Below are 12,876 nucleotides of genomic sequence, written 5' to 3'. Positions count from 1 at the left end.
TTAAATGTGCAAATATGATCAAAAACACCATCATTTTGCATGTCAAAGAAAATGACCAAAAAGCAAGGCTATAGTATGGCAAAAAAGTCAAAATTTGACATGTTTCAAAAACAGCTGAAAACACTTCAAAACAGTATAAAATAGCGTGCTGAGACAAGCCATTGCATTTAAAAGTGCAAATATGGTCAAAAACACCATAATTTCGCATGTGGAAAAAATGACTAAAAAGCAAGGCTATAGTATGGCAAAAGTCAAAATTTGACATGTCTCAAAAACAGCTGAAAACACTTCAAAACAGTATAAAATAGTGTGCTGAGACAAGCCATTGCATTTAAAAGTGCAAATATGTGCAAAAACACCATAATTTCGCATGTGGAAAAAATGACTACAAAAGCAAGGCTATAGTATGGCAAAAAGGTCAAAATTTGACATGTTTCAAAAACAGCTGAAAACACTTCAAAACAGTATAAAATAGCGTGCTGAGACAAGCCATAGCATTTAAAGGTGCAAATTCGGTCAAAAACACCCTAATTTGGCATGTGGAAAAAATGACTAAAAAAGCAAGGCTATAGTATGGCAAAAAAGTCAAAATTTCACATGTCCCAAAAACAGCTGAAAACACTTTAAAATGTCATAAAATATCGTGCTGAGACACGCCATTGCATTTAAATGTGCAAATATGGTCAAAAACACCTTAATTTAGCATGTGGAAAAAATGACTAAAAAAGCAAGGCTATAGTATGGCAAAAATTTCAAAATTTCACATGTCCCAAAAAGAGCTGAAAACACTTCAAAACAGTATAAAATAGCGTGCTGACACACGCCATAGCATTTAAATGTGCAAATATGGTCAAAACCACCATCATTTTGCATGTCAAAGAAAATGACCAAAAAGCAAGGCTATAGTATGGCAAAAAAGTCAAAATTTGACATGTTTCAAAAACAGCTGAAAAAACTTCAAAACAGTATAAAATAGCGTGCTGAGACAAGCCATTGCATTTAAATGTGCAAATTCGGTCAAAAACACCCTAATTTGGCATGTGGAAAAAATGACTAAAAAAGCAAGGCTATAGTATGGCAAAAATTTCAAAATTTGACATGTCTCAAAAACAGCTGAAAACACTTCAAAACAGTATAAAATAGCGTGCTGAGACAAGCCATTGCATTTAAAAGTGCAAATATGGTCAAAAACACCCTAATTTCGCATGTGGAAAAAAAATGACTAAAAAGCAAGGCTATAGTATGGCAAAAAGGTCAAAATTTGACATGTTTCAAAAACAGCTGAAAACACTTCAAAACAGTATAAAATAGCGTGCTGAGACAAGCCATAGCATTTAAAGGTGCAAATTCGGTCAAAAACACCATCATTTTGCATGTCAAAGAAAATGACCAAAAAGCAAGGCTATAGTAAGGCAAAAATGTCAAAATTTGACATGTCCCAAAAACAGCTGAAAACACTTTAAAATGTCATAAAATATCGTGCTGAGACACGCCATTGCATTTAAAAGTGCAAATATGGTCAAAAACACCCTAATTTGGCATGTGGAAAAAATGACTACAAAAGCAAGGCTATAGTAAGGCAAAAATGTCAAAATTGGACATGTCTCAAAAAGAGCTGAAAACACTTCAAAACAGTATAAAATAGCGTGCTGACACACGCCATAGCATTTAAATGTGCAAATATGATCAAAACCACCATCATTTTGCATGTCAAAGAAAATGACCAAAAAGCAAGGCTATAATATGGCAAAAAAGTCAAAATTTGACATGTCTCAAAAACAGCTGAAAACACTTCAAAACAGTATAAAATAGCGTGGTGAGACACGCCATAGCATTTAAATGTGCAAATATGATCAAAAACACCATCATTTTGCATGTCAAAGAAAATGACCAAAAAGCAAGGCTATAGTATGGCAAAAAAGTCAAAATTTGACATGTTTCAAAAACAGCTGAAAACACTTCAAAACAGTATAAAATAGCGTGCTGAGACAAGCCATTGCATTTAAAAGTGCAAATTCGGTCAAAAACACCCTAATTTGGCATGTGGAAAAAATGACTAAAAAAGCAAGGCTATAGTATGGCAAAAAAGTCAAAATTTGACATGTCTCAAAAACAGCTGAAAACACTTCAAAACAGTATAAAATAGCGTGCTGAGACAAGCCATTGCATTTAAATGTGCAAATATGGTCAAAAACACCCTAATTTGGCATGTGGAAAAAATGACTAAAAAAGCAAGGCTATAGTATGGCAAAAAAGTCAAAATTTCACATGTCTCAAAAACAGCTGAAAACACTTCAAAACAGTATAAAATAGCGTGCTGAGACAAGCCATTGCATTTAAAAGTGCAAATATGGTCAAAAACACCATAATTTGGCATGTGGAAAAAATGACTACAAAAGCAAGGCTATAGTATGGCAAAAAAGTCAAAATTTGACATGTCTCAAAAACAGCTGAAAACACTTTAAAATGTCATAAAATATCGTGCTGAGACACGCCATTGCATTTAAATGTGCAAATATGGTCAAAAACACCTTAATTTAGCATGTGGAAAAAATGACTAAAAAAGCAAGGCTATAGTAAGGCAAAAAAGTCAAAATTTCACATGTCTCAAAAAGAGCTGAAAACACTTCAAAACAGTATAAAATAGCGTGCTGACACACGCCATAGCATTTAAATGTGCAAATATGATCAAAACCACCATCATTTTGCATGTCAAAGAAAATGACCAAAAAGCAAGGCTATAGTATGGCAAAAAAGTCAAAATTTGACATGTTTCAAAAACAGCTGAAAACACTTCAAAACAGTATAAAATAGCGTGCTGAGACAAGCCATTGCATTTAAAAGTGCAAATTCGGTCAAAAACACCCTAATTTGGCATGTGGAAAAAATGACTAAAAAAGCAAGGCTATAGTATGGCAAAAATTTCAAAATTTGACATGTCTCAAAAACAGCTGAAAACACTTCAAAACAGTATAAAATAGCGTGCTGAGACAAGCCATAGCATTTAAATGTGCAAATATGATCAAAACCACCATCATTTTGCATGTCAAAGAAAATGACCAAAAAGCAAGGCTATAGTACAGCAAAAAAGTCAAAATTTGACATGTCCCAAAAAGAGCTGAAAACACTTCAAAACAGTATAAAATAGCGTGCTGACACACGCCATAGCATTTAAATGTGCAAATATGATCAAAACCACCATCATGTTGCATGTCAAAGAAAATGACCAAAAAGCAAGGCTATAGTATGGCAAAAAAGTCAAAATTTGACATGTTTCAAAAACAGCTGAAAACACTTCAAAACAGTATAAAATAGCGTGCTGAGACAAGCCATTGCATTTAAATGTGCAAATATGGTCAAAAACACCCTAATTTGGCATGTGGAAAAAATGACTAAAAAAGCAAGGCTATAGTATGGCAAAAATGTCAAAATTTGACATGTCTCAAAAACAGCTGAAAACACTTCAAAACAGTATAAAATAGCGTGCTGAGACACGCCATTGCATTTAAATGTGCAAATATGGTCAAAAACACCTTAATTTAGCATGTGGAAAAAATGACTAAAAAAGCAAGGCTATAGTATGGCAAAAAAGTCAAAATTTCACATGTCTCAAAAACAGCTGAAAACACCTCAAAACAGTATAAAATAGCGTGCTGAGACAAGCCATTGCATTTAAATGTGCAAATATGGTCAAAAACACCCTAATTTGGCATGTGGAAAAAATGACTAAAAAAGCAAGGCTATAGTATGGCAAAAAAGTCAAAATTTCACATGTCCCAAAAACAGCTGAAAACACTTTAAAATGTCATAAAATATCGTGCTGAGACACGCCATTGCATTTAAATGTGCAAATATGGTCAAAAACACCTTAATTTAGCATGTGGAAAAAATGACTAAAAAAGCAAGGCTATAGTATGGCAAAAATTTCAAAATTTGACATGTCTCAAAAATAGCTGAAAACACTTCAAAACAGTATAAAATAGCGTGCTGACACACGCCATAGCATTTAAATGTGCAAATATGATCAAAAACACCATCATTTTGCATGTCAAAGAAAATGACCAAAAAGCAAGGCTATAGTATGGCAAAAAAGTCAAAATTTGACATGTTTCAAAAACAGCTGAAAAAACTTCAAAACAGTATAAAATAGCGTGCTGAGACAAGCCATTGCATTTAAATGTGCAAATTCGGTCAAAAACACCCTAATTTGGCATGTGGAAAAAATGACTAAAAAAGCAAGGCTATAGTATGGCAAAAATTTCAAAATTTGACATGTCTCAAAAACAGCTGAAAACACTTCAAAACAGTATAAAATAGCGTGCTGAGACAAGCCATTGCATTTAAAAGTGCAAATATGGTCAAAAACACCCTAATTTCGCATGTGGAAAAAATGACTACAAAAGCAAGGCTATAGTAAGGCAAAAAGGTCAAAATTTGACATGTTTCAAAAACAGCTGAAAACACTTCAAAACAGTATAAAATAGCGTGCTGAGACAAGCCATTGCATTTAAACGTGCAAATTCGGTCAAAAACACCCTAATTTGGCATGTCAAAGAAATTGACTAAAAAGCAAGGCTATAGTATGGCAAAAAAGTCAAAATTTGACATGTCCCAAAAACAAATGAAAACACTTTAAAATGTCATAAAATATCGTGCTGAGACACGCCATTGCATTTAAAAGTGCAAATATGGTCAAAAACACCCTAATTTGGCATGTGGAAAAAATGACTACAAAAGCAAGGCTATAGTATGGCAAAAAAGTCAAAATTGGACATGTCTCAAAAAGAGCTGAAAACACTTCAAAACAGTATAAAATAGCGTGCTGACACACGCCATAGCATTTAAATGTGCAAATATGATCAAAACCACCATCATTTTGCATGTCAAAGAAAATGACCAAAAAGCAAGGCTATAGTACAGCAAAAAAGTCAAAATTTGACATGTCCCAAAAAGAGATGAAAACACTTCAAAACAGTATAAAATAGCGTGCTGACACACGCCATAGCATTTAAATGTGCAAATATGATCAAAACCACCATCATGTTGCATGTCAAAGAAAATGACCAAAAAGCAAGGCTATAGTATGGCAAAAAAGTCAAAATTTGACATGTTTCAAAAACAGCTGAAAACACTTCAAAACAGTATAAAATAGCGTGCTGAGACAAGCCATTGCATTTAAAAGTGCAAATATGGTCAAAAACACCATAATTTCGCATGTGGAAAAAATGACTACAAAAGCAAGGCTATAGTATGGCAAAAAAGTCAAAATTTGACATGTCTCAAAAACAGCTGAAAACACTTCAAAACAGTATAAAATAGCGTGCTGAGACAAGCCATTGCATTTAAATGTGCAAATATGGTCAAAAACACCCTAATTTGGCATGTGGAAAAAATGACTAAAAAAGCAAAGCTATAGTATGGCAAAAAAGTCAAAATCTGACATGTCCCAAAAACAAATGAAAACACTTTAAAATGTCATAAAATATCGTGCTGAGACACGCCATTGCATTTAAAAGTGCAAATTCGGTCAAAAACACCATCATTTTGCATGTCAAAGAAAATGACCAAAAAGCAAGGCTATAGTATGGCAAAAAAGTCAAAATTTGACATGTCTCAAAAACAGCTGAAAACACTTCAAAACAGTATAAAATAGCGTGCTGAGACACGCCATTGCATTTAAATGTGCAAATATGATCAAAAACACCATCATTTTGCATGTCAAAGAAAATGACCAAAAAGCAAGGCTATAGTACAGCAAAAAAGTCAAAATTTGACATGTTTCAAAAACATCTGAAAAAACTTCAAAACAGTATAAAATAGCGTGCTGAGACACGCCATTGCATTTAAACGTGCAAATATGGTCAAAAACACCCTAATTTCGCATGTGGAAAAAATCACTACAAAAGCAAGGCTATAGTATGGCAAAAATTTCAAAATTTGACATGTCTCAAAAACAGCTGAAAACACTTCAACACAGTATAAAATAGTGTGCTGAGACAAGCCATTGCATTTAAAAGTGCAAATATGTGCAAAAACACCATAATTTCGCATGTGGAAAAAATGACTACAAAAGCAAGGCTATAGTATGGCAAAAAGGTCAAAATTTGACATGTTTCAAAAACAGCTGAAAACACTTCAAAACAGTATAAAATAGCGTGCTGAGACAAGCCATAGCATTTAAAGGTGCAAATTCGGTCAAAAACACCCTAATTTGGCATGTGGAAAAAATGACTAAAAAAGCAAGGCTATAGTATGGCAAAAAAGTCAAAATTTGACATGTCCCAAAAACAGCTGAAAACACTTTAAAATGTCATAAAATATCGTGCTGAGACACGCCATTGCATTTAAATGTGCAAATATGGTCAAAAACACCTTAATTTAGCATGTGGAAAAAATGACTAAAAAAGCAAGGCTATAGTATGGCAAAAATTTCAAAATTTGACATGTCTCAAAAATAGCTGAAAACACTTCAAAACAGTATAAAATAGCGTGCTGACACACGCCATAGCATTTAAATGTGCAAATATGGTCAAAACCACCATCATTTTGCATGTCAAAGAAAATGACCAAAAAGCAAGGCTATAGTATGGCAAAAAAGTCAAAATTTGACATGTTTCAAAAACAGCTGAAAACACTTCAAAACAGTATAAAATAGCGTGCTGAGACAAGCCATTGCATTTAAATGTGCAAATTTGGTCAAAAACACCCTAATTTGGCATGTGGAAAAAATGACTAAAAAGCAAGGCTATAGTATGGCAAAAATTTCAAAATTTGACATGTCTCAAAAACAGCTGAAAACACTTCAAAACAGTGTAAAATAGCGTGCTGAGACAAGCCATAGCATTTAAAGGTGCAAATTCGGTCAAAAACACCATCATTTTGCATGTCAAAGAAAATGACCAAAAAGCAAGGCTATAGTATGGCAAAAAAGTCAAAATTTGACATGTCCCAAAAACAAATGAAAACACTTTAAAATGTCATAAAATATCGTGCTGAGACACGCCATTGCATTTAAATGTGCAAATATGGTCAAAAACACCTTAATTTAGCATGTGGAAAAAATGACTAAAAAAGCAAGGCTATAGTAAGGCAAAAATGTCAAAATTGGACATGTCTCAAAAAGAGCTGAAAACACTTCAAAACAGTATAAAATAGCGTGCTGACACACGCCATAGCATTTAAATGTGCAAATATGATCAAAACCACCATCATGTTGCATGTCAAAGAAAATGACCAAAAAGCAAGGCTATAGTATGGCAAAAATGTCAAAATTTGACATGTCTCAAAAACAGCTGAAAACACTTCAAAACAGTATAAAATAGCGTGCTGAGACAAGCCATTGCATTTAAACGTGCAAATTCGGTCAAAAACACCATAATTTGGCATGTGGAAAAAATGACTAAAAAAGCAAGGCTATAGTATGGCAAAAAAGTCAAAATTTGACATGTCTCAAAAACAGCTGAAAACACTTCAAAACAGTATAAAATAGCGTGCTGAGACACGCCATTGCATTTAAACGTGCAAATATGGTCAAAAACACCCTAATTTCGCATGTGGAAAAAATCACTACAAAAGCAAGGCTATAGTAAGGCAAAAAGGTCAAAATTTGACATGTCTCAAAAACAGCTGAAAACACTTCAAAACAGTATAAAATAGCGTGCTGAGACAAGCCATAGCATTTAAAGGTGCAAATTCGGTCAAAAACACCATCATTTTGCACGTCAAAGAAAATGACCAAAAAGCAAGGCTATAGTATGGCAAAAAAGTCAAAATTTGACATGTCCCAAAAACAAATGAAAACACTTTAAAATGTCATAAAATATCGTGCTGAGACACGCCATTGCATTTAAAAGTGCAAATATGGTCAAAAACACCCTAATTTGGCATGTGAAAAAAATGACCAAAAAGCAAGGCTATAGTATGGCAAAAATGTCAAAATTTGACATGTCTCAAAAAGAGCTGAAAACACTTCAAAACAGTATAAAATAGCGTGCTGAGACACGCCATAGCATTTAAATGTGCAAATATGATCAAAAACACCATAATTTCGCATGTCAAAGAAAATTACCAACAAGCAAGGCTATAGTATGGCAAAAAAGTCAAAATTTGACATGTTTCAAAAACAGCTGAAAACACTTCAAAACAGTATAAAATAGCGTGCTGAGACAAGCCATAGCATTTAAACGTGCAAATTCGGTCAAAAACACCCTAATTTGGCATGTGGAAAAAATGACAAAAAAAGCAAGGCTATAGTATGGCAAAAATGTCAAAATTTGACATGTCTCAAAAACAGCTGAAAACACTTCAAAACAGTATAAAATAGCGTGCTGAGACACGCCATTGCATTTAAATGTGCAAATATGGTCAAAAACACCTTAATTTAGCATGTGGAAAAAATGACTAAAAAAGCAAGGCTATAGTATGGCAAAAAAGTCAAAATTTCACATGTCCCAAAAAGAGCTGAAAACACTTCAAAACAGTATAAAATAGCGTGCTGAGACAAGCCATAGCATTGAAAGGTGCAAATATGATCAAAAACACCTTAATTTAGCATGTGGAAAAAATGACTAAAAAAGCAAGGCTATAGTATGGCAAAAATGTCAAAATTTGACATGTCTCAAAAACAGCTGAAAACACTTCAAAACAGCGTAAAATAGCATGCTGAGACAAGCCATAGCATTTAAATGTGCAAATATGATCAAAAACACCATCATTTCGCATGTCAAAGAAAATGACCAACAAGCAAGGCTATAGTATGGCAAAAAAGTCAAAATTTGACATGTTTCAAAAACAGCTGAAAACACTTTAAAATGTCATAAAATATCGTGCTGAGACACGCCATTGCATTTAAATGTGCAAATATGGTCAAAAACACCCGAATTTAGCATGTGGAAAAAATGACCAAAAACCAAGGCTATAGTATGGCAAAAATTTCAAAATTTGACATGTTTCAAAAACAGCTGAAAAAACTTCAAAACAGTATAAAATAGCGTGCTGAGACAAGCCATAGCATTTAAATGTGCAAAAATGATCAAAAACACCATAATTTCGCATGTCAAAGAAAATGACCAAAAAGCAAGGCTATAGTATGGCAAAAAAGTCAAAATTTGACATGTCCCAAAAACAGCTGAAAACACTTTAAAATGTCATAAAATATCGTGCTGAGACACGCCATTGCATTTAAATGTGCAAATATGGTCAAAAACCCCATAATTTTGCAAAAATGTCAAAATTTGAAGCCAAAACATCAAAAACTTCATCATTGTCATCTCAAAAATCACCAAATAAGCTAGGCTTTAGTATGGCAAAAAGTCAAAATTTGACATGTCCTTAAAACAGCTGAAAACCCTTCAAAACAGCACAAAATAGTGTGCTGAGACCTGCCATAGCATTAAACCCTGAAAACATGGCCTAAAACACCATGATATAGCATGTGGAAAAAATGACCAAAAAAGCAAGGCTATAGTAAGGCAAAAAAGTCAAAATCTGACATGTCTGAAAAACAGATGAAAACACCTCAAAATGGCATAAATTATCTTGCTGAGACATGTCATTGCATTTAAAAGTGCAAATCTGATCAAAAACACCCTAATTTAGCATGTGGAAAAAAATGACTGAAAAAGCAAGGCTATATAGCATGGCAAAAAATGTCAAAATTTTGCATGTCCCAAAAATAGCTGAAAAGACCTCAGAACAGCATAAAATAGCATGCTGAGACATGTCATACCAATATAACAAACATTATCACAACAGCCCAAAACACCATAACATAGCATCTAAAAAAAAAAAAAAGACTAAAAAAGCAAGGCTATAGTATGGCAAAAATGTCAAAATTTGACATGTCCCAAAAACAGCAGAAAAACACTCAATATAGCACCTAGAGGCGTACTATAGTATACAATATTGAAAAAACATCCAAAAATGGACAAAAAAACATATAATAGCATGTTGAAGAAATGACAGAAAAGGTAAGGCTATAGTAAGGCAAAAATGTCAAAATTTAACATGTCCAAAATACAGCTGCAATCCACTTAGTATAGGACATAGAGGCATGTTATAGCATACAGTGTTGAAAACACATCCAAAAATGCAGTTATCTGCTCTAAAGGCCTCTGAGGGAAACTATGATTTGTGATAATGGGCTTCATAAATAAAATTGACTTGACTTGACTTGAATTGATTGACACACTTGACTTAAGTTATACACTTAACAAAAAGTTACAGTGGTTATCTTCAGGCAAGTAAAGTTACTGTGGTTGGGTTTAGGAAAAGAATAGCGATGCCTTACCTTAAAATGACTCAAAGTTCGCTCAAAATGTACATGGCTCCAAACACCCATCACATGGGGAAAGTCCTACAAGAAAGTCCTGTGATTTGGATCCTCATACAAGGGTTCATAATATATTTTATGAAAATACACACACAACGCTCCATTAATGACAGTTCATGCTTAAATTTAAGTTACAAAGGTTGGGTTTAGGCAAGTAAATTGAAGTTAGATTTAAGAGGAGGAACGTCTCTTTTTTTTTTGTCCCCAGGGGAAATTCTGGAAAGCCCTGTGTTATCTCCTTACAGGGACTGCTTCCTGCCCAAAAATGTCATTCACAAATTACTGGCTCATGTTCTCGATTTTATATCATGGGCAGCTGGTATTGTTTGAGTTTCTTGAAGATGTTTCACCTCTCATTCCGAGAGGCTCTGGTCTTCAAAAAACTGGACCCTTGTAGTGAGATAGCATTTAGAAATACTGTGACATAGATGAGTGAGAATCTTCACCAACATACTCAAGCATGATTATTATGTAAAGATTTTGGTGCATTACTTGTCATAGGGAAATAAACAGTGCATAAGCGCAACAAGCCTAAGGGGTTGGACCTGTCACTGGTAGCTCAGCAACATATCACATGTTGATAACCAATGGACAAGGCCCCCTGGAAATCAAAACTGATTTTGGAGGTTCTAGACTAATTCTCATTTTCGCGATTGGTCTGGTGATGTCAGGCTAACCAGCAGATATTCCACACAAATCAATGTTAAGGACACAGACTGTAACATCCTGGGGTTGCAGCAGTAGATCACACAGATTATCCGGACATTTCAAACTTTTATTTCCTCTCCACATCACTGCATTCTCTCCCATATTCCACTTTGTGCTATCCTAATCTACACGGCCAGATTTCTGGAGATTTTATTTTCAGAACCAAAAAACAGATTTTTCTGTATAATTAAACAATATCAGTGCCCCAGTCATGTAAACAGAAGTATTTCTGGAGGACATGGGTTTATGTTTTCATAAGTGGATGATTCTTATTAAGTAGCATTATTATACCATTAGTGCATGCTTACTAACATCAAACTTAGTTAAACATTTAACATACACAGAACTGTAACTAAAATAGATTGTTGCATACATTTCTGCATGTCATTACACACAGGGAACACTGTGTTCTGGCTTTTTAAAACTCAGAAGTGTTTTCAAATTAACATAAACAGCCCTTTGGGGCATGCTTGGAAAGCCATACAATCACAGTCTTCTTTGCATTTCCCAGGCCAGTTTGGGACACATTTTCCTTTTACTTTATCTCTTAGGCCCGCCAGTTTGTACTATGCTCTTCTGATGAGTCCGTATGCTGTGCAGGTAGGTATATTTATGAAGGATGAGAGAAGCAGGTTGAAGTGGCCATGACTGACGCCAGCAGTAACAGCACTTACTGATAACTCATTCCTCTTACTTCAGCCCATTTCACAATTGTGCCTCTGGTTATGAAATGGCCTAAAAATGTGTTGGCCATTCATGGAGCACCTTATCTCACCTCTACCTCTCCACTGTCATTCCTCCTCTTTCCATTTCATCTCCCCTCCTTTCTTCTCTCATACGTAGTGATTAAGCAAACCATTCTCCTCTCCTCGGTAATGTGTCTCAACAGGCAAGGAGGAAATGAGAGAATATTATCTCTGTCCTCCACTGGCTTTGACGGCGCTCGTCGTTCAAATACACACTTTCATCATCCACTGACAATGCTGGGCTTTTGCTGTCTGTGCATGTGTGTGTAGTCGGGTCATAGATAAGGAGAGGTTTGTCAGGGCAGCTCATGTGAATGCTGCCATTTGACACTGCTACACAATGAGTCAACCACTGTAATACTGTCATACAAGTAAAGGGACAATGTATCTATCAATAATGTCTCATTTGTACTGTATCCACCCGAAGGACTATTTTTTTTTTTCAGATAAGAATCAGCGACCACGTGAACAAGTTTACAGATTGTGAAAAGGCAATAGCACTGCCATTTGTGATGATCAGCAGCCAGTCAGGACTCTGAGCTTCCTTATTTATCTGCCTATGCTGTTTACCACTAGTGGTAATTTTACCTATCATGTTCATTAAAGATACATGCCTTAATATACTTGCTTCCTTTATTCTATGGATAATCCACTGAACACCTCCTTGTTATCAGCATGGTCTGAAATAATTGACATTAATCAACAATACAATGACCACCTAGAAAAATGCTGAACATATAAGAAGGAAAAGGTAAACTACTTTAACAAGCCATCTCACTTTTTTACTGTTATGCAGCTGAATTCTCACCAGCTACTTTCTCATTACAAACCCTCCTGCTACCCAATAAGCTTTTAAGAAAAGCTTTGCTTCAGAGGGTTTTCAAGTTCTCATATTAGGATTATAGCTTCATTGTATAAGAAATTAGGCCTCATGTTTGCTAACTCACAAGAAAGGTTAGGTCTCATTATTTTGAGCTGCCATGATGGATGAGCCTTCTATGGATTTTGCAGCAAAAACCTTTAAGAAATTACAAATGGATGCTGTTTTTGTTATCCAATTTGCCAATTCATTGGCTTCAAAATTTGTAAGAT

General features: G+C 34.7%; 1 long non-coding RNA gene across 1 annotated transcript in view; it reads left to right on the top strand.

The window, feature by feature from the left end:
• LOC121941857 (uncharacterized) overlaps positions 1-12,386 on the top strand; it is a 38,198-nt gene extending 25,812 nt beyond the window's left edge. The window contains exon 3 of the long non-coding RNA XR_015776129.1: positions 12,231-12,386. This is a non-coding gene — a long non-coding RNA (uncharacterized LOC121941857). The remainder of the gene's footprint in view (positions 1-12,230) is intronic.
• The last annotated feature ends 490 nt before the right edge of the window (positions 12,387-12,876 follow it).

This window comes from Plectropomus leopardus, chromosome 3 (assembly GCF_026936395.1).
Source record: "Plectropomus leopardus strain MGB_pleo_1.0 chromosome 3, ASM2693639v1, whole genome shotgun sequence".
NCBI lineage: Eukaryota > Metazoa > Chordata > Actinopteri > Perciformes > Serranidae > Plectropomus > Plectropomus leopardus.
Note: the sequence above shows the minus strand (reverse complement) of the source record. Positions and strands in the feature narration are given on the sequence as shown.